Genomic DNA, 26,151 nt, shown 5'->3' with positions numbered 1-26,151 from the left:
TAACCCAGATTAGACAGCAGCATCTTATAATTTTAGTGGCCATTAATACAGGTCAGGATTAACAGCTAGCAAAACAAATGTCTGCTTTACCCATATTTCCAATCTTCTTTATCCTTTTAATTTTTATTTTGAAGAGGTTGATTTTGAATGTTGCCTAATAACACTTCGTTTTTCAATATTAGAAACATGCGGGCTTTCGCTGTCTTTCTTTCTGTCATGCTAGAGAGAAATCACAAAATCAAGCAGAAAGTCCAAATGCTAGTGAAAGCATCAATGAAGAAGGGAAAAACCTATCCTTTTAAGAGCTGTTTATCAACTAGCTAAAACAAAGATACTAGTTAAGTGCTGAAAGGATTAAAAATCTGAAGTATAAATGTAGATTTCCAGTATTTTTCTTGTTATTTGATATGATCAAGCTAAGTCAAGAGTATAAGTCTTAAGTCTCTTGACAAGAGAGTTTTTTCTGAAGTGAGGTGGAAAAGCTCCACAGATATATTTAAAGAAACTTGGGATAAACCAGAATGTGAGAGTCAGCTGAATACTTGCTGAATAAAGTAAGGATTGGTGACGGATGGGGTAAAACTTGCACAGTCGCTTAAAAAATTTACCAGTTTATAATTCTCTCCTGCGACTAGGAATCTGAGGAGCTGGCAGCTGCCTAATGTTAGCAGATTTTGCTTATATAGATAACAATGAGGTGATAAAGGTACTCTTTTCACTTTTACTCACTTTGAACATTCTCATCTTGAAGCTCTGGAAATCCATTTCAAAGAATAATGAAAAATGTGCTTTATGCTAAAACAATATGAAATGCAACATAGATTTACTCTAAGCACCCAAGTTATTGCCCCTGAAGGCTAGAAAACATAAACCAGGGTACGTTGAAAGATAATACCCTCATACCAAACCAATGAACTTCACAACTTTCTTGTGTAAAACCATGAAACAATGCAGGAAGGAAAATTGATAGTGAAGGTAGATAGATCACATGTACGTATTACTTTCTATAGAAAATCATGTCAGTATATATCTATGTTACCTTAAAATATACATTGCATAGGTAAAAAATAGTTCAAATATGCTGAACTTCAGGATGTATGATTTGATTATGAGCACATGGATATTATTCCAAGCTGAAGATAAAACAGGGAAAAATTCAATTTTTACATTGCATGATAGCCTTTATTATTATGTGTTCATTATTATATTATTTGTACATGCTACTTCTAAGTTCATGTCACCTAAGGCTCTGGAATGCTTAGACAAATGTTTTTTGTCATTATTTTGTACATCCAAAGAATGAAAGTGATAAACTGTCAGTTTATATTCTGGAGATTTACAAAAGCATTTTGGAAATATAGCACCTTCTTTAGTTTTTGGGTAGGCAATAGTTGAAATAAGAAACCCGAGTAATTTGTTTTCTGTGAAAGCCCTTAAGGAACTGAGGTACATTATAAATTAAACCCAAGGATTCACGGGCCAGAAGATTGCTTATCTGGAGATTTTAGAAGATAGAAAAGTAGAAAGACTCACCAAGTTCTAGAAAGTGAGAAAGGTGAGACACGCCTCAGGAGAAGCTGAAGTGATGTACAGGAGAGGGCTGTGTGGCCAAAACATGATGAGCTCATGAGGCCAGAGGATAGGGTAAGAACTGAGAGGTAAGCATGGCTGCTGTCCTGCAGCCCTCACTCATGGTAGTAGAGCAGTGCAGAACTGGAGGCAACCTTGATCTCTCGCAGCAACACTGGGGGCTGTGGTAAAGGAGCAACACCGTGCACTTGGGAAACCAGTGTGAGCTTCACCCAACTCAAGTCACAGTTCAGGAGGTCTCCAGTCTTCCTGGAAGTTGAGAAGATTATCCTGTGGTGTGGTGAGATGATTTCTGTCACATGAATGCACTGATAGTGGTGCAGCAAGGGCTTGGCTGCTGGCCATTGCAGGAGACTGGATACATGTCTAGCTAAACCTCCAGTCTGAGCCAATACAGCTGTTATATTTACGCAACTAAATGCATCCCTTTATGCATAACCAATATGAAATAGGACTATATTTACAAATGCTTTAAGATATATATATAGACAAAACTTCAAGATGTATAAATTGTTCTAGCTCCACCCAGTCTGTGGATTAAGATCTACTCAGAGCATTCAATTCTTTGTTGAAAACAGTGCAAAACAGATGCACGATTCTATAAAATATGAATATGAAAGTTAATTTTCTGAGGTGTTTTTCTTTAATGATTTACCAGTCTTAAACATTAAATACCTGACTGAAGTAATCAGATTTCATGGGAGCAGAGCATGAAACCTTTGGGCAGAATTCAAGAAGCATAAAATGATTTATTTAAAATAACAAATTAAATTTCCATTATGCATTGTAAGAAAACCGATGTGAAGTGTTTCCAATGAAATGTGGATATAGATGAAGTTCACATGTAAGTGTATTTTGGTATGAATATGAGAGACTTGGTCCATATTTCCTAAGGTTTGTGAGTATGATCCCAGAGGAGTCAATATAAGCCAGTCTGTGTTTCAAATGACAAAAAAGATGGAAATTCACCTTGAAAATTTTTGTCCTGATAATTCAATACCCAGAATTTAAGTCCTGAGAGATAAAATTATGTAAACTAGGTGTAAGGAAAATTTTATTAGAAACTAGCCCAGCCTGACAACTTGCATCCAAACCCTTTGCAGTATGAGACTGACTGAGCTGTGAAGATGTTAAAATCTCCATTTAAAAAAATACACATTTTTCTTTTGGGGAAGCGTTACAATTGAAAGGGATTCCTCTGAAAAATTAAACATAATCAGTTTCATGCATGGTTTCATGAGATCAGGACCAAAGGAAAAAAAAAAAAAAGTATGTTTCTTATAGGAATAGCTAATTTTATGAGAATGGTCACATTTGGATTCAAAACTTTAAAAGCACTTGTAAGACTCTGGCATTTTAAAACATCCAGACTAAGTATCACACATCTTGAAATGACTGCTGTGCACCGCTGCACTAAACGAATCAGATATGATGGTAGTTTCTGTGGAAATAAAAGAATTATGACCAAATGCAAATTTGTGAGTTATTAGAGGAAAGCCAGTGGAGTGAAAGGAGAGAGGCAATCTGTAGGCAGTGGTCCACTCAGGCTGGAGCAAATATCAAGGAGGCCAAAGTTTTTTTCTGGAGGTACTATTCAAAGTTGTAAGACTTGCATGTCTCTTCCTTTCAATTCTTTTCTTAGACCTTTGTTATTCTGATATTCAGAAACACCTTTCTTAAACATTGTTGACAGGCCTCATGTTCTTTTAAGAGGTAAATATGTTTTGTCTGTGAAATATTTTCTTTTTTGACAAATTAGCTGATACATTACTTTAATTTAATTCTTTGGGCATAAGTAACAAGTTTGGAATGGACAGGTAAACTTTGAGCGTGTCCAGATGGTGAACATCATTCCAGATGGAGGAAGGAAGGAAGGGTTAACAACCCCAGATGAACTCTTGTCCTTCAGTTCTATTTACGTCAAGGGAAAACTTTTTGTTTTCCAAATTTCACCTTTATTGAAAAGAAAAAAAATCAAGTTGCAGGCATTAAAGTAGATTTTTGCTTCATCCAAAACCAGGCTAAATCAGTACTAACAGTGTACTTTAATAATTTTAGAAGATTTGGTCTCCAGTACTCCAAAGCCTTGTTCTATGTGATAGTTATCTAAAACAGACATTAGCAGAAACAGATGTTCTTGGCTTTTTTTCTCTCTGCATGGAAGTCATAGGATTCCTCCAGAATAAAAGATACAGAAACCAAGAGGAAACATATTTTCTTGGTGCACGTTATCTACACTTGGCCTTCAAAACTGGGATATTATGATTTCCAGGCATGTCTTCTTTGAAATAGTAGATATGGAATAAAATACCCATGGTGGGAAAACACTTGAAAGTGACATCAAATACAGCCTGATTTATATACCTTTGAAATTTCACACAGAATTGAATGATGCAGGCAGTTCTATTGCTTTGCTGTATAAATAGTCTATGTTTTAATGTTACCTATTTAGAAATGTGTAAATAGGTACTCAACAGAAAAAATGTACAACTCTGGCTAAATAAGACATAAAAATGAAAAATAAGAGAATAAATGTCAAGAAATAGGTTAATTTGGAAAATAATGCTTCACAGGTATTTAAATTTATATTCAGGTTCAATCAGAAAGAGAAAAAAGGGCTTAGTGGCATAAAGCTTACGAAGATGGAGAAAAAGAATATAGAGACAGGTTTGTATTTCTTCTTCATAGTTGTGTAGCATTCCCTTTGGCTCTGTTTAAATTTAGTAGATAGCTATAAGTGGAGAGAAGCCCAAAACAGTTGGACAGAGATAATATATTGCATTATGACCAAAAGGTTAAAATTATGAGCAGAAGAGATTTCATTCTACTTGGAAACACACAAAGAAGATACTTGGTAAAATTAATGCAAAACATGGATAGTCAGTGACCTGCAACGCAGAGAGGCCAAAAAGAAATGGCAGAGTGAATGGCTACCTTTAAGGGTTAGCTGTCAACGGAATGAGGCAGCAAACGCAGCCAATGACATTTTGGCCTAAGACATAAAATAAGGAGGTGGAACCGCAACTTCATATAGCACCTAGGGCGTATCTGGAATGCTCCACAACTCCCACCGTCTCACTACTGGAAACACATTAGCAAACTGGATGCAGTTCAGGGAAGGATCACAAAAACAATGCTAGATTCATGAGTTAAGACTAAAAAAGCTAGATAAAACAGAACTTTGTTAAAACACAGACAACCAGACAACTGAGGCAGACATGTGAACTAAAAAGTGCTTAATGATGTTTTCTTCAACTACGTGTGCCTATGAACAACAACAGGAAAGAAAAATTTAGGCTGTTTTGAGAAATAATATTTCAAGAATACAATGTAATTGGTGTATGGAAACCATATGGGGAGAGTCTAGTACACTTAAAACAACAAAACAATTACTAAAGTAGAAAAGAAATCCATAATTACAGAAGGATTAAGTGGACATAACAAAACTTCCTTTTGTGCTTCTGAATTTATGACACTTGTCTCTGGAAAGGACATTTTAGCATAATTCAAGAAAGTAACATAGCTCAGTTGTTGTTGTTCCTTTTGTTTTAACTGAGGGCTAGTTACTTACAACTGTTAGTAGCTCTTCAGAAAGAGAGATCAGCTGTTCTTTTCTAAGTTTTCACATTGATACTTACCTGGATGAGGCCTAAGTTATGAGCATGGAGTAGGGTCTAGGAGAACAAAATCAGTCTTCATGTGAACTAAGCTCTGCTGATGTCCACAGTAAATGTGTGGCAAAAAGGATGACCTAAAAGCAAGCATATAAGGATGACCAAAAGAGAGAAATGTGTTTTCAAGTTTTACATGACAGAGCTCTGTACCTTTAAGTCTATAATCTACAGCACACATAACAGGCCTTTTCTTTCTGGGAACTCTACGGATCCTAGGGGATCAAAATCAGCTAGCCGGTCACTGGCTCTGCTGGCACTGTCATCCATGATAAACCTTCTTTGTGCTGTTCTTGTAAAGAAGGTTATCCAGTTGGTGTCTGACTTGGAGGCTGCTACAATGAGTTCTCTAGAAGTGTGTGGAGGGGGAAAATTATATGGTATTCATGCTGTGATACCCAGTGTCACTCTTGGACTAATATGCAACTTTCCTAATTTACATATTGATTTCCTCCTGCTTTGTGAGTATCTTCTGACTTACAGATTAATTATGATGTGACTTGAGATAAACAGAGATATTGAGATATATGGAAAGGGCAGGCTGTTTTAGATAGTACTACAAAGACACCTGCTCCATTGTCTCAGTAAAATAAAACAAAAGATTAATTAGTATTTACTTGTACCTGCTACAGTTGCTATAGCATGTAAGTATGAGTTATCATTAATATGAACTGACCACATCTGAATTATGAGCGTGACTTTTAAGGAAGTGTATCAGGCTTGTTGACTAGATATTTGCAGGTAGATAAGCTTAATGTAAAAGTATATAAATTTAAATCAACTGAATGGAAGTGTTCTAGTTTGCTGTTGAAATTGCTGCCTTGGTTTCAGCTGCAATAGAGTTAATTTTCTTCTCAGTAGCTGGTGTAGTGCTAGTTTTGGATTTGGTGTGAGAAAAATGTTGATAACACATTATGTTTTTGGTTGTGGCTTGGTAATGTGTATACTAAGTCAAGGACTTTTGAGTTTCTTGGGCCCTTCCAGCGAGAGGGCTGGAGGGGCACGGGAAACTGGGACAGGACACAGCCAGGACAGCTGACCTGAACTAGCCAAAGGGATATTCCATACCATATGACATCATGCTGAGTATATATAATCTGGGGGAAGAAGAAAGGGGCGGGGGGGGGGGGGGGGGGGCGCATTTGGCACTATGGTGTTTGTCTTCCCATGCAACCGTGAAGGAGCCTTGCTTTCCTGGGGGTGGCTGAACACCTGCCTGCTGATGGGAGGTGGTGAATGAATTCCTTGTCTTGCTTTGCTTGCCTGCGTGGCTTTTGCTTTACCTATTAAGCTGTCTTTATATCAACCCTTGATTTTTCTCACTTTTACTCTTCTGATCCTCTCCCCCATCCCACTGTGGGGGAGCGAGCAGGTAGCTGCATGGGGCTTAGTTACCAGCTGGGGCTATACTGTGACAATTGTTGTGTGAGTTTTAATCTATGAGACATTCCTTACGGAATACAGGATATTTAACCTTTTTGTCCTTCCTTGCTATCTCTTTTTTCTTCATGTATTTGTTTTCACACAATACCTAAACCGCATAGCAGTTCTGTGCTATACTGCTCCTCTGACTATTTATCCCTTGATCATCAAAGCCAGAGACATTATATGTTTTTTTGCAGTTCCATATGGCCCATGGCTTCAGTGCATATGTCATGGCAGAGTGGGTGTAATGCACAATAGGGAGTTTGATTGTAGTTGCAGGCAAAACTGGATGTGGAACCTGGGAAACCATCCTGGATCTTTTAGTTTACACAGGGCAATAAGGTGTGATTACTAGGAAGGACAGAGTACAGACTCCCCTTTGGGCCTCTTTTTAATCCTGTTAAATAGCTTGATTGAGAGGAATGGTGAAGACATGGTTTGGCTGATCTTCGCTCTGCTTATTGGCAAACCCCAGTATGTCACCTCTGCCATATTCAGACTAATGTACAGCTGCAACTGGACTCAATAGTCTGGTTCAGGGTGCTCCTGAATTTGAAAGGTCAGAGTTAGACCTTTTTTCCCCCTGTGGTTTCTTTATGTGGCTGTTTCTAGAATAAAAAATAATTTTCTTTCAAAGGTAATCCTGATACTATAACTACTATGAAAACTTGTATAAAAATGAAAGTAAACTATATACTTCTTTTTACATGTCAGCCTTGGTCTACTTAAATTTTGTCATGTACAAGTATCTCAAAATAGCTATTAACATTCTATGGAACAGAATGTTCATATTTTAAAACAATAAATCTGTTAACTCTAAAACATTAGGTTAATTTAGCTTGAATTTATCACTTGTTTCAATAGTATGAAGAGAAACTACGAATTTGTACACCCACAGAAAGAGATAGAAGAGGTCTACATTTTTTATAGCTCTCAGATTTGTGTCAGAAAATACAGGAAGGATCTGTGACTATAAATCAAAAGATTAGGACTCACATATGAATCAAATTTGATTTAGATATGGCTTGCAAGGTCAAGTGGGATAAGATTGTTCGTACTAATGCATTTTATCTTTTGTTGAATACTGAGGAATTATGAAGCAATATTTATAGAAACTATTGTTGGTATGTCTCAGTAGTGCAGTATATTTCCTCCTAAATTCCCAGGTCAAAACATTTTTCTAATCCCATACAGGGGAAAAAAAAAAAAAAAAAAAAAGGTAACATTTAATATATGTAGCTCTCCAACATAATTAGCCAGTTTGCCTTCTTCAATTTTCCATTTTTATTTGTCTGATTTTAAGTTATCTGTGGAAATTCTCTGGCACTAAATGTGCTGTCATAGCCAGATAAAATAGGTGAGAATAGTCCAAAGTGGAGATGTCACTTCTTAAAGCATTATATTCATTCAACTAAAATGTTCTTTCTTCCAAGATTCCACATTTCAAAGTACTTATAATAAACGTTTAGTGACAGTATTCAAAATGTACCAGTAAAACATACTAAAGGCACAACTTCAGCTATGTTCGGAGATAAAATTAGTAGATCACAGGCTGTTACTGAAAGACAGTGCACTCAAGGCCTCAGTGCTCGGAGCCTTTTCCCTGCCGTTAGGGCTCTTGGTCAGGAGCCATTATTCGCCCTCAGCAAGCCATGAATCTGAGACCTCTCTGGTCTGATGAATTCATCAAAGTTGCGCTAAGAAAGCCTGCTCCTTTTGACCTGATGATTTTGGATTGCCTTTTGTTATTTACTTCTTTTTGATATGGAGAAATTACATTTTTCATTGATTTATAAGGCATTTAGTCTGAGAGCTTTAAATTATTTTATTCTCTGTAAGCTGAGACTATCCAAGTTGTAGCAATAGTTCCCTGAAATATCTGAGAGCAATTTATTGGGAAAAAACCCAAACCCAAACCAGACCAAAACCCACTACTAAAACAGATTCTCATCCCTGATGTTAGTTGGAGTCTGCATTTATTCCAAATAGGAATGGCCCCTCATAGAAAGCCTTGAGTAGCTGCACCTTGTTGGCCTAAGTGAGAAAGCAACTGAATGTCATTGAAAGGAAGCAAAAGCCATGACTGAGGCCTTGGGACAGCTCAGCATTTCTGAGGAGGTGCGTTCCGCAATCAGATCCAAAATGAACTGTTGAACTCTAGCACCTACCTACCAAGTTCTGTCCTGTGCAGTGCCTTGGTCAGGGTTTCTGTGAATGAGAACCTGCATGCATTTGGCTACTATTTGAAGAGGGTCCCCTGTGAAGAGTTGGCCAAGTCACGACAATCACGCCAATACGGCTACATGCCGTGCTCCCTTTATTAAACAAACAGGTCATATTTCTAACTTAAACCAACCGCTCACCTGACTTTACACACAGGTGATTGGATAAAAGTTTCTGGTCATGCGGGCGTCCATGTCGCTGATCGGTGAGCATGCTGCAGCACCCGATCAGTGTGCCGCTGAGAGCGTCTTGATTTCGCAGTTCCCAGGACTTGCTCTGCACCTGGCTTATTGTTTGCGCGTAGCTTGTGTTCTTTCTCACACTGCTTGCTCCAAGGACAATTTAAAGTTGCTCTGCAGCTTCAACGAATAGGCCTGGGTTGTCCAACTCGGACAACGGTAACATATGTCCTCAGTCCTTTAAAAATCCCTCTACAACTATTCATTTTTGTAGCCAAGTTTGAATGTCACTGCTGTAGAATTGGACTTAAGGTTACTGATACAGGAAAAAAAGTTTACATAACCTTAAAAAGAATGAAGGTGGAGAAGAAATGTGCTTTGATGTATATGAACTACGCTATCTGAATTTATTTCTCAGTTATTTACATAGCCTCTGAATTAAGCAGTGTCATCTTTGCTGTGAAAACTACCTTGAATGAAAGCTTAAAGAAAGTAATTTTAGGGTATTTATTTCATTTTGGAAACATTATTACTTCAGTAAAAAGGAAGTTCTAAACAATACAATGAATGTTCTAAGTATGGGGCAAAAATCAATATAACTTCCCTTGTATTCTAGTTTAAAATAAGTGCAACGTTTGCAGCTTGTTTTCCATACCTGTCATATAATCACTCAGACAAATTACTGTGATGTTAGACAAGTTCACTTTATGTATAAGATAACTCTTACAGCTGAAAATGCAGATTTACTGCTAATAATTCTAAATTTTCCAAAGAAGCCAAGGCTAAAGCTGGCTACAATCAGGACTAGCTATTCTAGACTTCTGGTCAGGACACCGCTATTTGTAAGGTAAGCTATGTAACTGGTTGCCCAGGTTAAATACCCAAATCAGAAAATATTGCTTTGAGTCTGAGGTTTGTCTCCAGTGATTGTCAGGTTAAACATGAAACATACTGGTCTTAAACATACAGTATTTTCCCTCTCACAGCACCATTACTCAAACTGTGGAGGTAATGGCACTGAGCATTTCTAATTAAAGTGGTTGCTTAAAAAGGCATTTGATGCAGTTGTTTTTGTCAAAGTTAGCTTACTTTTCCAGCCATGGAGCAGATGTGAAAGCATGCTTTAAAAAACCCCAAACCTCCCTTCCAGTGGCTGGGCTGGCTTAGACTGCATTCTTCATACAACCACACTGAGAGGCAAAAGAAGAGGCAAACAAGGCTCAGGAGGTGTATTTTATACACCCATTCTGGCATGTTGCAAATCGCATTTTGAATGTGCCCATGGCTCCCTATTGACTATATGGAGAACATCTGGGGTTAGTACCTTCCTCCTCTGAAGTCAGAAGCAATTAAAGACAGTCAGAAATGTTCAAAGAAAGTGTACATCCATGAAAAAATAGCTGAATAAAATAGATGAACATCGTCTTAACACAAATCATTCTTAGAAATTATTTTTTCCCCAAATTCATTGCATCAGATATATTTTTGAAAATTTAAAAACTTGCTTTCAAAATAATCTGTGCTAAAAAAATGCTTTAAGTCAAAAGGACTTTTACAAATCAAACTGCTTATAGCATCGCTAAATAAGAAACATAAACAGAATCAAAAATATTTTTACTATATTTACTGCTTCAGTTTATGCTTATCTACAGTATTTGTCTTCTGAATTGGTTTTTGGACTCAGGACTGTGAACTGTGCCAAGCTGTGGTATGGCTTTGCTATAGAAACAAGTATACAGTAGGCATATATAGTCACGAGAGTGAAATTTACAAAGAAAATTTGGAGTTAGGGTTAAAACCAAATTGATTGTCAACATTGAAATCAAGGATTTCTCAGCTGTTTTTAAGATCTACTACTACTTTGATCCTTTTTCTTACGAACCCTGTCTTTACTGGTATTGAGCTATCAGTTACTCCTACAACAATCTGTATTCTTGTTGGATGTGTCACAACAATATATCACAAGTTGAGTTTTGATGAGAGAATATGCAGTTTTTCTTTTGGTGTGCATCAGGTCCTTGTGGAGCACAGTCCCTTGTGCTCAGTGGACTGGAGTAAGAGGGTGCATGTGGAAGATCTGTATTACGCTTGTATGTGCATCATCTGTTTGTAGTGCTAAGAGCTTACAGGGGAACAGATCTGGATGTCAATTCCATAATGAGACAGTGTAAGTGATGTGTGCTTGCTTTTTCTCAGATACCCCCTTACTGGCTCATTTCCCAGTTCTTGATGGTGTGTTATTCACCATCTGTCTTTTATCTGATTAACATGGAAGCACAATCCCTCTCTGGTTGCCTCATGGTGGGACAAGGCTCAGCTTTGCCCTCCTTGTGACCTCAAGCCCCAGTTCAGAGAGGCAATAAAGGATAACGAATGGCAGTTAGATACAAAGTGAGCACCAAAGTCTCAGTTAGCCCATATATTACGTGCTGGAGGTTATAGTCTCAGTTGAAGGTTCTGTTTATGTTGTTGAGGAACTTCCTAATGACTGCCAAAGTACTGACTCATCCTCCGGCTCTGTAATGCAATATATGTGCTCAATCTTTCCATGTCCTTTGGAGATACTGTCATAAAGCATTCCAGTAACCCAATATCCAAGGTAGTAATGGCTGTTCTTTGTGCTGCCACAGTTTGCAAGAGTTTAAGGTGAAAAGGAGACACAGCCTGTTGGAGACAGGGCCACATGTGCCAGGACCAAGCAGAGATGCTCCCTTACTCGCTGGACACAGAGGCCAGGTTGCCTGACCTCTGGTGCAAGTTTCTCACAGGCGGTATGGATGCAATGGCAAGAAATGGTTTCAGTTGTTCTGAGAACCAGAAACCAGCCTTCTGGCTTCCAAGGGGCCCTGCCATCCCTGGGGATTGGTACAGCAAGACCATAACAACTATGCTTCACAAGGAAGAACCTGTGGTCTACTGTGGCTGCAGGTTTTTCTGCTAGCCACAGCTGGCCCTGTAGTGCTTGGCTGAACAAAATCTGGTTTGGATTGCAGCTGGCCAGTGTGTTTGAGGAAGTTTCTTCAGCAGACGGTAATTATTTTTTACCAAACATTGTGAAAAATTAGACATTTACTGAAAGACACATGCTCACTGCATGGTAGCCATGTGCATCTCTTGCTTGCATAGCACTGCCAAAACCTTCCACTGGCCTGGTTTGCGTTTGCATAACAAACTTAACTTTGGGTCCAGAATGCAACACAGAAAGGGGCTTGCACAAATTCCTCCCAGCACATCCTAGTAAACTTGACATTGCTCATATTTAAAAGCCTGATGCTCAAGTGTTAGCAGCAAATGCTGTAAAATCTTTCCTCAGATCTGCTCACTAACTAGTGTTAGCCAAAATTGCTGGTTCTGCAATTGAGGCATGTCACTGAGTTCAAGAAAGTGCAGAAAACACTATGGATCTTTTTCTGGAATGTCAAACCTTATACTGTCATTGTAGGATTTTCAAATCCTTTCCAAGTTCTGATGTTGAGTGCAATGTTGATGTCAGACATGCCCACGGAAACAATGCTATATGCATTCTGCATACCGCATATATCATCAATATATAATGTGCTTCACACACCACAAACCTAGCCTTAAAATTCAAGCCATAGCCAAAGAGAAATGACAAGAAAAAAATAGCATGGGCTGTAAGGAGCTAACAGATTGTAAAAAATTAAACCCTGATGTAGAAAACATCTTATGTCAGAGAAAATAAGTGCTAAATAAAAGTCTGTTTTGAATTCTGTAACACTGATAGCAAAAAATAAGAATAAACAAATCTCATGACTTTGAACGTTCTGCCTCTTCTCTAAATTATTTTTCACATTACAAAAAATGAAGAAAATCTAAGAAATGGAGAAGAGAGCTGCCAGGGAAAGAAAACAACAAAAAACATCACTTCAGCAGATGGGTTCACATTTTCAGTCGAAACTTTCCTTCCGTTATACCTAGAAATGAACGGAATGTTTCTTTTGCAGAAAGACATATACAGTATTTAGGTCAGGTTAAATGATAACAGTTGTGCTGCGTACACTTTTTACTTCTTTTGCTGAAAAAATGTTAATACCATTTGTCAGCAATATGATGATGGATGAGGCTGAATCTTAAAATGTAAAAGTCAAAAGCTGGAGATGAAAAACTTTATATAAAAATGATGACCATGTAAATACTTATATACTAACGGCATAGCTGTTTGCACAGCACTTTGGCAGCTGCTTATTAAAGAAATGGACAGAAGTGTCATTCCTTTCTGCTTTAGGGTCCACGTGGTGTCTGAATTCAGAGTGTGTGGGGGAAGAAAAGCATTCCAGGGAGGAGCCAGCTGTGGCGATGAAAGAATTATGTGCTTGGAAGATCCATGAGAATAGCATCGGCAGGGCTGGAGGCAGGGATTAATTGACACTGGTGGGGTTATCAGTCTCTTTTCCACAGATTTCTGCTTTAGACATTCCCTTAGTCTACTGAATGTGTATGTGCTTGAGTCTGTTTCTGTCTTTTCCCCTACAGACCAAATGGTGTGTGTGAGTTTACAAAAGAACTTACAACATGAAGATGGATCCACTAAGCAATGCAGCTGTGACTTCTGTACGCAAATGTTCTTGAGGAGTTTTAACACAGGATTAACATCTCTGCATTCTCATAAGGTTTGCTGCTTTGGGATAAGTAAATTGATTAAGCTAAGCCACAAGTGTGTGCAGGGGAATGGAGAAACATTACAGGAAGATATCCTATAATAAATGAATGAATGAATAAATAAATAATAAAAAATAATAATTGGAGCAGTACATGAGCAAAGCACCCTGCTTGTGAGCAAAAAAACCCCATAAGTGTATTTGAAAGGGGTGGTGGTGGTGGAGGGGTGTGTGTGGTGGTGGTAAATAGGCTTTTTAGCCTTTGAAAGGAGTTACTCTGCTTCAATGAGTGAGTCTGGAGCATCTGCCTCGGGGTGGGAATTCCTCACGGAACCAAGAACACCCAGATCCAGATGGAAATTTGGGACAGGGAGCAAAGGTAACCTAGCCAATCACAATGCCTTGGAGGGACAATTGGTTGCTCAGTGTGGGCTTAAGACTGAATGCTGGATGAATAGGAAAAAATAATAATCATTCAGACATGGTTTACCTTACTTTTTAATAAAAACAAAGTTCTACTTTATTTGAAAGGATTTTCTTTATTTGAAGAAATAAGTAAATAAGACAGGCAAAATACTAAAATCTGTTGGGGGAAACAATCCCAATCCCACATGTTTTTAAAAATATTGCTAAAAGATGCTGAATCTGCTCAAATATGGTAAAACATTTTTGTGTGTATTGTACATTGCTCAACACTTTCAGCTAATTTAGAGTATTCTGGCATTCTAATGACAAACAGGCTTGATTAAATGAAAAAAGGATGTAAATGCCACTGGCAGCTACTTATAATATTCCCTTAAAACAAATACACCAACACACTAAAAGTAAAACCCTCTTGTTTCATTTTGTTTTGTTTTGCTTTGTTTAAAATTGATATTCCATATTGTGTTGAGTGAGCAGACATCTTGGGAACAATTCACAACATCAGCCTTTACATTGCTATTTAGTTTTGATTTACAGTTATAAAAAAGATAGATATTTAGCATATTTGAAAACCAAGCAATTTTTGGTATCCGATTTTAGAAAATTATATTTTGGACATTTTAGCTGTTATTTCATTAGACAGTAAGTTAAAGGAATAAAAAGTCCACATTATGAATACAGGATTCAATATACAGCATCTAGACCTCTAGGTGTTCATTCTTACAAGTATTTCTGTTACACTCATTTGATCTTTCTCGTGGGTATCAGTACTTAGGATCTTAACACGTAACCATTTTTTGATAACCCAGCAATGACTCAAAAGAGTTGACTCTTATTACAACAAAAAGGCATTTATATGCATATGTAAGTTTATTTAACTAGAACACATTTATTCCTACCTAGGTGTATCACTTCTCTCAATCAAATGTGTTTCTTCATTAAATTCTGCATAGTCTCATTCACAAGTCTAGAGAGAAATATACTTGGAAGAAAATCATTCCAGCATAGGAACAATTAATTTGGAGCTAGCTGGGGAAAACAAAGAAAGAAAAAGAAAGATATTTCACATATTTGCAAAGATCTTAGCGCAGTGGTACATGAATTTTGGGTGGAGCCTTTGGGGTTGCATAGTGCAAATGCTAAAAAATGATGGCTGATGAAGACTGTTGTATGGTGAAATGCCTAATTAAAAAGGCGCATCTTGCAGTGTCCTGTCTCACCAGGCAGCTGACTAAAACAATTTGGAATCAGCCTGTTCTGTGATTAATTGATGTCTTGAACTCACGACCTTTCAGTGCCTGCTCAGTCCTAATTGAAAAAAGATTTCCAGTCTCTACCACTGCATCCAAAGTCTATATTGGCCACATGGTCAGCAGAAATGCTTTTCTCAGCCATCTCCAGTCTTACTCCTCATAGCAAAAAGAAGAGTTTTCACACAGTTTTAAAAGCTTTCAAAGCAAATTTTCAGAGAGCAGAATACTGACAAAGCACCTTAGTTTTAGAGATGGCAGTAAATATGATATCAGGATGTAACAGCTTAAACGTGCCTTCAGGAACTTAAAAAGAAACCTGTGAAAATTACAGGATTGGTCAGCTTTACAAGATGCACTGGAATCTTAGTTGACCATTTAATGGGACATGTGCATCATATAAAATTGGGGGTTTTTTAACCTGATTTTACAATCTTTGTATACCTAGATAGGCACTAAAAATAATGGTAGTGCAGATGAGGAATTTCTAGTGATACAGTGCTAATCCTGGTTTCCAGTGGGGAAAGTCTGGACTTCCTGGGTTGGTGGATCAGTGTGTGGAAGGAGAACCATCTATTTATTTACAGAAATTTATCCACCTTATCCTCTAGCCATGATTCTGGGAGGAGTTCATATGGCTATATAAGCATAAAAGCTCAATCCAACAGTTCATATCCTGGCAGCTTCTGCAGTATGGCCAAAAGTGTCCATGTCTTGTCAGCAAGTTACAAAATGGCAAGCAACGAAAGCAGAGGTAGAATGTCTCAGTTGTGTTTCCTTCCATAATATTATAAAAGAGTTTGCAACTACTTACAGTCCCTGTGCCAGCGCGCCCCACTGCATATGGGGTTTATCCATAGATTCACATTGTCAAAGAAAAACAACTTTTAGAGCATTGCTATTTTGAACATTCAAATGATGACTGATAGTTTCCTTAATATTCTTAAGTGATTCCGCACATTGACAGAGAGATTATTCATCTGAATTGTAAGTAGGTGAGACTGGCAATGTCTGTGGAGGAAGTTCTGTGCTGAAAAGCACTAGGAGTAGCATTTGTCTGCGCCTGAAAATCAGAGATATGTGGCAAATGAAGGCAACAAGAAATGCATCTCTGAACACTGCACAAAAGACAGCAGAATGTAGCAGGCAAACAACATGCAGAAAGACGGAGAGAATACATAGCTGAAAAGAGGAAGAAGGCTTTCAGTCCCGCTGCAAACCTAGGCCCTTTTCAAAAACTCCTTTGCAACACCTTGGAAAGATTCCTGCTGACTTTTGGATGCTCTTTTTTATGAGGGTTTTTTTTAAGCAATTGGGATCTGTTGCTTTTGCAGTAAGAGGAATCTTAAACCAGGACACACAGTCTTCATCTGCCTTCAAGCCAGAGCTTGAATCATCTGGGTGGTGCATGTGGTTTATTCCTTGGGATAATGGGGAACTGTAGGGTTATTCCCTAGTTGCCAGTCTAATATTTATGGTGTACTTCTGCACTTCCCACTCTCCCTTTTGGCTCCACAGTATATCAGAGGGAATATTAATGTCTGAGCTGTGGTTTTCCCCATTTGAATAATGGAAAGAACGTAAATACTTCTAACTACTGACTAGAAAACAGGGTAAAAGTGTGATGTTCAGTCACTGGTTGAAGTGTGACCTCAACTTGGGAGAGCTTTTCTGAGAGTGGGTGCAGGCTGTCACACAGCACAGGTGGCTTCGGGAGGCACCCTCTTACTCATTAAAGACAGGCAGCAGTGAACTTTGAAAGTCTGTGCCAATGGACTTAAAAATACACACGTGTTTAAGTGATTTAAGATGAGAACTGTAATACAATATTTGCATGGAAATAGCTCTAAAGACACTAAAAGACCTAATTGTCAATAATTCCCAGGGTCTGGAAATTAAACCAGACTTTCTGTGATGCAAAAGCATACTGAGCCATTTGGCTTCTACTGGCTTCATAAAGCCCTTGAACCCTAAACCCCATGGGTATAGATAGTTTTGATTTCACTGAATCTATGCTACCTAACCGTGCTGTGTGTTCAAAGTTCCTAAGAAAATACTTATAGGAAAGTTATAGACAATTTATTAGAAAAAAAAAGTCTTTTTTTCTTGGAAGTACCCATTACAATTTATCCTTGCTACAACTGTCTAATGGTGTGTTTAAAGATCATTCTTTATTAAATAGTATTTGTCTTTTTTCCACTAAAGCCTTTAACCTTGTTCATTCCATATTTAAATTCTATGGGATTTTGTTTCGAAGAGAGTGTCTTGTCTGTAGTTAGTCCAATGATAAGGCAGGAGGCAGTAAACGTACAAGTGAAAAAAAAAATCTTGGAAGAAAAAAAATATTGCTAAGTGAGGATCTGCTGGAGAGCTATTGTACGACTAGGAAAAGCACTGCTGGAAAAAAATCCAAGGAAGGAGATATAGGGAGCAATGCCAGGTACTGTAAGTGCAAAGGGTTGGGACAGATGTGCAGCCAGCAAAGTCTCAGTGCCATTGCTGTGGAAAGCGGCCACTTAAAGCTGTGATGTGGCAGGGGATCAGAGACTACTGATGCTGCAGCTCCACACAGGGAAGAGGCAACATCACGTAACAGTTAGGCTTTGTCACACATGCTTGAAGACTTGCCTGGGTTGTCAATCAACCTTTTAAAAAAATATTCTGCCACTGCATAACTCTTCTCTCTTTAAAATCTGCAGATATTTTTGAGAGATAATTCTGCCTTCTTTTTTCCCCATCCTGAACCGGAAAGCAGGAATGAAATCTGCATTTTGTTTTTCACAAAAATAATAATTGGGTAATCAGAGAAGAGATGCTGTTTATGCCTGTTTTACAATGTGCATAGTTTTGTGTGGATTAGTGGAACCCAGATGATGAAAGTGTCCATTTGCATAGGCTTCCAAATGGCAGGATGTTTATCCAGATTTGTTTATGGTAATCATTTCCACTGACCTGTGGATTTGTATGCTTGAGCTTTTGTTTTGAAAGCCAAAGGCAGAAGCTGACCTTGCTGTCTTGGATAGCGGACTGAAACCATGATTTTTGTTTTCATAGTCAAACGTCTTCTCCAATGCCTCTCATCGTCATTTGGGATTGATTTTTTTTCTTCTTTCATTAAATGCCATGGAAAGGGCCAGCAGGGATGGGGGGTTGACTATACCCAGCATTTTATTGCTTTGTTTATGAAATTATTCAAGACTGATTCAGATTATTAAGATTTTATGGGCCTGAACATACAAGATCATCATTGCTTATTTTCCACTGAGGTCTATGGGAGCTTACAGAACCTGCCAGATTTCAACTTTCACTCTGAGCAAATATGACTACACAATTTCAAACCTACTCATCGGTATATGACAAGATAGAAGAAGTATACTAAACATATTCATTATTAGTGTTGTACAGAAATAAACATTTCACTGTATGGATAAGACTGACTATAAAACTTGGATGCAAATTCAGGGGGATATTGGGAGGCAGTATGAGTTTTGTGCATTGCTAGAAATAAGTGAGAAAAACCACTGAGATGCTTTAATCGCTTTTGTCAAAAATTCTATTAAAATAGACAACATTTAGAAAACATCTGCAAGTTTTTGAAAGTCTGACTGAAAAAGTGACTGGCCAGAAAAATTCAACATATTTAGATTATTCAGGGTGAAGCTGAAAAGTTCAGCAAGACTCTCTTGCAAAAAATGATACATGACTCATAAATCTAAAAGAAAAAGGAAACCAAACTGTACTGGGTTTGTTGCATAGGCAAATGCTAGTAAATGCCTTAATAGATTAGTAATTGTTATTATAAACTAACTCTTACATAGAGAAAAAAGCTTGTTACCACTTTTAAAATATAGCACTCACTATTTAACTGGTGTTGGTCAAAACCTGAAATGAGATACGATTTAGACATGAGAGAAGATATCAATATTTCCAGTCAGGAGAAGGAATCATGGAGAAAATATAAATATACACACACACATATACATGTACATATACATATATGTATGTATGTATATTTTATGTAAATAAGTATACGTAAATGTATTAATCTATATTTGTATACCTAAACTTATAGGTATATATTTACCTTTTTATTGGTAATGCTGTAAATTTGTGGTGTTTAGGTGACATTGCCTCTGGAAAAATTGCATGTCTACATTGTCTTCAAGACTGTTCTTAGCACCCAACATAAGTAGTAGAGGTACACATGTAGGCGAGATACTATTAAGCTTAGGACAGATAAGAAGGGAAAGTTAATGAGAAAAAACTTTTCATAAAACATAGGACTGCAGATGCTGTCTACTTAGAAAGACAGTTGAAATCATTATTTTATTTTATATATACTTTGCATTATAAGATCAAACATTTTCTGTAGAACAGATGTTTGATCACTGTATACTATTTTTCCAGCTTAATTATTGATTGCCATCTTACTTTACCCCATATTTACCAAGTTTCACCCTAATGACAAAGGGGTTGCCTAGTGCATATGGCAAGATTGTCTTATTTTTCAGTTCAGTGTAACTCTAAGGAGACATTACAGAAGGAAAATACTGATTCTGAAGGTTTTTCCTATGTTCTTAGTGCCAGATTATTGTAAGGGGGCTCCATACACTTTTCTTTGTATTTTGACATTCAAGTTCAGAGCTGGTTATACATTTGAACACCAAGAGCCAATAAAAACAACTAAATCTGGGATACATTAAGATTCTAAAGGCACAGGAACTGGAAAAGCTGCAGCCATTGTGCATGACCATGATTTACTGTAGTGTCAGGTTTGGTTGTAAAATATTATGCTTATCATGCAGGGTATTACGTTATTCACTCTAATCCTGACAATTTATCAAATGAATTGAGAAGTTATTCATTACCTGCTCTAGAGAGAAGGGCCTTTGTAATGTTTTTTTCATTAGGCCTGAACCAGTTGAGTTCATATTTTAATACTGATGTAGTTTCTGTCAAATGACAAATTGCTTTACACTTTAGAAGAGTTATTTTTTCTGTTCTATTTTCTATATAATTTTAGAAAGATTTTCTTAATTCCTTTAATATCTATCATTGACAGATAAGTGTCCATCAAAAAGAATTTTTCATAAAGGTGTCATTTGCTTTTAGTGCAATACTACAATAAATGAAAAAAAACATTAAGCACTTTTGTGTAACATGACAATATTAAATTAAAGTAGGATACAGGTTTAATAGTCTTCTTGAAATATCTCTTTTACTTGTTGGAATACATAAGTATGCATTTGTTTCATGAGTGCATGTGGCTCTGATATGCAAATATCCTTAATTTCTAAGTTAAATGAATTTTTTTTTCTGAGTTACTAATTTGATTACAGTATCTATTGACACCTTAATCCTGAATGCGAAAAAACATTCTCAACATCTATTATGGTTATATTTAATACCTTCTTGGAAGATAAAAGATGTCAATAAATGAAATAGTATTACATATAAAAGTAAATACCAGTACTAAAAGATACATATTTTTACATAGATCAAACCCACATTTTACACCAGATACTATGAAATATCTAGACCTCCTCTACTGTATGTAGCTATTTTAGGCTGTATTCAACCTGTTTCATTTTTATGATATTTACAGAATAATGAGAAATTTACATATGCTTTGTTTATTGCAAAACTGAGGAAAAATAAATCTGGGAATTCACATATGATGTACCTAAGAAAACATAACTAATTGTTATTCTGGATTTCTTTAACACTGAAAACCTGAATTTCCTTGGCAACTTCCACCATAAGCTCAGTGACTAACATTCTTCCAATTTTTTTTTTTTCTGATAACCTCCTACAGCAGTGGTGAAGACAATTCAACCTGTTGGTCTAGACATAGCTTAGGCCCTTTCTAATTTTCATAATCATCCCTGCATTTGAAAACATATTAAGCTCTTTTTCTGTTCATCCAATAAAAGTTAGTGACACAATATCTTTTCTTCTCCATACATCATTTTTATGAAGTTATTGAATTGCTTAATTAAATTTTATTTGATCTATGGTTCTATATTTAGTTTTGATTGTGTTACTTCCTGTTGAGCATTTAGCAGGAAACCGTATCAATTTGTTTAATGAAAGAAATCGTGTATCGTTTGGTGGTCTACCACTGGCCATCCCAGTGACCACTCTCCTTTAAAAGCACATTCCTGATTGTGTTAACTATGTTGGCAAATAGTTCAGCCTGGGCAGCATTAAAAATAACACAATACAGCACACCTCTAGTTCAGCCTTGCCCATAACAGAAATTCTGCCAAAGCAGCACTGACGATGCAACCCAAAATCTATAGAAAACTTCTATTACCTTGGCAGCAAACTGCCTCTGACCCCTGCAATGGAGGGCATTGCCAGGAAGAGGACAGAAAATGTCAGAGCAGCTTCACAGAGCTTAAATTATTTTATCTGTAATAAAAAAAAAAATAACAATGATTAGGTTACAAACAAAGCTGTGTGTGTACCAGCAACTGTCATCCCTGTTTTTACTGAATGTCTGCAAAAATAGTGTGCAATCATCACAACAAACCTTTTGGTCAATTCCATATTTAGGGTCTTCCTGTCCTGGCCTTGGTGGTGTAAGACTCTGGATAAGCTCTGGATGATGTCTTAGAACCTTGTCAAATTTTTGCCATCAAAACAATGCTCTTGCAAGCTTGTCTATGCTGGTCTGGGTATATGGTACACACTGGACAATTTGCTGCACAAAGTAATTTTAAACAGATAATTAAAATGTGGTGAGGAGCTGGGAACTAGGACAGTGAAATGAAGGACGCAATGAGGGAATGTTGCATACTATCATGTTATTCATAAAGGGGGGGATTACAGCTAGAGTGTTTGCTGTAGCAAGGAACATGTACTCTAAGAATCTATCAGCCAAACCCAAATTAAGATGATATGGGAAACTGTAGTTGTGTCTATGCACTACTAAGGTGTTAAGAAAATTGGACAACTTCCTCAACAGTTGGATTGAAAAAGCTGAACTGCATGCACCATTTGGTATCTATGTTAGTATACAGAATTAAATGGAATGGAAGGTCTCTGCTAGAGCTTGTGCTAGCTACCAAGGGGCTGCGTGGCATTAAAAAACATGGAGATTTCCATCACTGTGAAGAGTGGGAAGCAACAGATTAATGATGACCAAAGTGTATGCACTCAAGAAAATCTGGTTAAAACACTCCTCATCTGTGTCTTTAGCCATTTTCCTTGACAGAATCCTTACAGAGATTTGTAAAAAGAAAGGCACAGTTCATGCCTTTCCAACACTTAATCCTCCCAGAAAAAAAACCCACCCTATTACGTCAACATCCTCTTAAACATTGAATCTCTTCTTGTGTGCAGCAGAATTTAATCATTTAGGAGCACTGGATACAGCTTCCCTCAGTTTGGTACTTTGTGCACACTTGAGTCAGTGTTGAATTAATGTCAGAGAAATCTTCAAAAGCAAAATAATTATTTTGTTTTTAATTAGAACCTGCCTTTTTTAGAAATGAAAATTTAGATCCTTCAGATTTCTGAAATGTACCACTGTATATTGGTAATGTATTTCTAAACATTTGCCAGTCATGACACTGGTGACTTGTTGGTCATGTTACTAGCCTTCCTAGATTTGACATCTATTTATGTCACAGAGTGCATGTTGTAGTCTTGTTATACTTGATGCAAATGTACATTTTAATTAATTAATTTCAGCTCATTTGGTATTGGTATTTCCAATATCAGTTTTTCTTCATTTAAGTACCCCGAAAAACTTTAAAGAATATATGGGTTTAGTCCTTTTAACTAGTCTATTTCCAGCTGGTTAATCTGTAAGAAGATGACATGCTAGTTTTACATTGTCTCATGGTTGTTTGTATTAAATAAGTAATCATTTGTGATTTACACTTAATATCAGGAGTACACAAAAAGCATACATAAATTCTTGCACTGGCGAGTACCATGCCAGAATATTTTTCTACAATGAAGCCAAGATATTTAGGCATTTAATTCCTATTTTACAACCACAGGGTTTCACCTATCAAGCACTTCAGAAATTCTGCCTCCTGTTCAATCCTACTTACATAGGACCCTGATACCTGTTTGGCATTTCAAATTTTCCTAAAGAAATCAAACAATGCACATTCACATGTAACATAAACCCTGCTCACTGCTTTACTCAAGCCCAACTGAATTGTGCAACATGGGATTTGGACCAGAAGAATCCTTGGTTCTAATTTTTAAAGGAAAACATAAGCAAAACAGTTTTGCATGAGTAAAGTCTATGGTGTAATGCACCATCTAATCAATTACATACCTAACAGAAAAGCCATTTTATATAGATCAATCAAATATCTGTTAAAACACTACTGTTTCTTTAGCATTTTTCTTATACCTTTATCTGGGTGTATATGGAATTTCATCCCTCAATCCAATTAGCCTCACATGTCTGTGATCCCTCCTGCTTCTTTGTTTACTGCTGCACAGTTCATCTGAATGATCAAGTTATCTGAGAGTGTAAGCTCCTTGATGATTTTACGTCAAAGATCCATACTTTTAAAGCAGTTTAGAGTATGGATTATTGTACTGAGGCAATAGAGGGATGTTGCATTAGAAAACGTAGCTATCCACATGTGAACCATATTCAGAGGACCAAGCACAAAAAAATATCGTGTGAACACCTCTTTCTCTGCCCATGCACAAGCACAAGAGATTTAGCGGTCCCAACTGTCAGCAGTAGTGTTAACTATTTCAGCCTTAATTATATCCTAAACTCAAGCTCTACCTAGGAAAAGATTATTCACAACCACAATTTTATACTGAGATGTACAGTTGATCCTGCAGTATGAAAACTCTTTATGGAGGAGTAGGCTGCTGGATTCAGCTCGCATAACTCTGTCTTGTAACTATTTTCAAATACCAGGCACATCAGGGAGATCTTGCAGGGCAAAGCTGTTGTTTTGTGAGTTGTAGCTTGTTATGCTTCTGATCATTCATTCTGTAATGCTATGTGATATTCCATACTTGCTGGAGCTGTATCATTTCCATGGCCTTCACAACCTTCTGGAGTTAATGAGGTCTGTGCTTCACTGAGATCAGGCCAAAAAACCAAAAACCACAAACAAACCCCAAAAACTTGTTTCCTGACTGCTGAAGTGAAGGAAAAAAAAAAGAGAAAAAAGAAAAGAAAAAGAAGAAAGAAAAAAAGAAGAAAAAGAAGAAAGAAAAAAAAAAGGGGGAGGGGGAAGGCATAAGGAGCTCAAACAAAATGGAAAAGTATGTGTGTCCTAAATCTATCATACCTATGATACATATGAATAATGTATACACTTTTTATTAATTTAGCAAAATAAACTACAATTTTTGGAAGTCTTGCTACTGGCAAAGAAAACTTTTTACACAGGCATGGGAAGACTCACAGAGTCACAGAATGATTAAAGGTTGGAGGGGATCTCTGGAGGTCGCCTTGTTCACCCCTCCTGCTCAAGTAGGGCCACCTAAAGCCATTTGCCCTGGACGATGTCTAGGGCATGGACACGGAGCATCCAATTACAGTGCATTGTAATCTTGTTCCTTAAACATGTTTTTGTTGAGTGAGGTAAAATATGAGTGGAACTATTACTTCACATTGTATGCGTCCTGGAGAAAAGATACCCACATGCAGAAGAAATACCCTACTAATTTTAATGGGTTTCCTTGGTGTGTCAAAAACTTGGAACATAACTGTCAATTGCCATGGAAAAAGAAGGAATACAAGAAATATTAACCCCCCTCATTATTTAATACTGAAACCATAATGAAATAAAACGTAGCTATGGTACTAAAGAACAGGCCGAATAAAGTAAAATGAACTAATTTTTTGCATAGGGCAAAAAACTAGAGAAACGAAAGCGTAATCTTTCTGCAATACCTAATAAACAACCTGACACATTGCACAAGTGTTGTGAAAATATTATAAGGATAAATACACAAGGAGATAAAGGGGCTTCTGATAAGAGAAAATACTGAAGACATTTTCTAAGCCAGTCATCTCAATTTACAGCATCTAGAATATCTGTCAAATTTTCCCTTTTGAGGTGTGATTGTTTGGTGTGGTTTTCCCTATTAATTGTGCTGATTTTTGAGAATTGGAACAAAAAGAAAATCTTACTGTATATTAGGTTATGTCATAAAATGTTCCAGCCTCAACTCACAACAGTGGGTAGGGGAACACCAGTAACCCCCTCAGAGCCGTGAGGTCCTCACGCAGCCCCTCCCAGGGGTACCCCAAGAGATTGGTGGTCCAGGGCCCAAGGTCCATGTGCATGTACTGCCTGTGTCATTTTGTGTGTGTGGACCTGTCGGGAGCACGGGCTCAGCCTGGCTGCTGTCTGGACCTGGGGACCGCCAGGGTGCAGGGTGGGTCCATGGCTCCCTGTTGGGCTGGGGGCTGGGACCAGGGCTCTCCTGGGATGGGCAGGCCAGGGGGCACTGGGGGCAGTCCCAGCCCTGGCCATCGGGCATCTCCCTGGAGACAGGATGAGACCGGGGCGGGACATAGGCCCATGGGTGGGTTCGGCTCACTGGGGCCCTGGGCTGGGCAGGGAGGACTGGGGGTGGGTGGGGGTGGCATTGAGAACAGCCCTGCTGCAGCATCACCGGCGTAGGGACTGATGGCCCTGGGGGGCTGACATGGGCTCCTGGACCATGACCAGAATGGGGGAAGCCCCAGGGGGGGCAGGCAGTGACAGTCATGCCTAATGGTGTCACAGAGGCCTTGACAGGAACATTGGAGGGTGGCAACCTGACC

General features: G+C 37.7%; 1 long non-coding RNA gene across 1 annotated transcript in view; it reads right to left on the bottom strand.

Annotated features, from left to right (window-relative positions):
• The window catches only part of LOC308064166, a 73,264-nt gene that overhangs the window by 12,969 nt on the left and 34,144 nt on the right, over positions 1-26,151 (bottom strand). Inside the window, exon 2 of the long non-coding RNA XR_013928269.1 lies at positions 1,534-21,794. This is a non-coding gene — a long non-coding RNA (uncharacterized lncRNA). The remainder of the gene's footprint in view (positions 1-1,533; positions 21,795-26,151) is intronic.

The sequence above is a fragment of the Falco punctatus genome (genome assembly GCF_963210335.1).
Source record: "Falco punctatus genome assembly, chromosome: 5".
Classification (NCBI taxonomy): Eukaryota; Metazoa; Chordata; class Aves; order Falconiformes; family Falconidae; genus Falco; species Falco punctatus.
The sequence above is the reverse complement of the archived record's forward strand: the minus strand, read 5'-3'. Positions and strand labels throughout refer to the sequence as shown.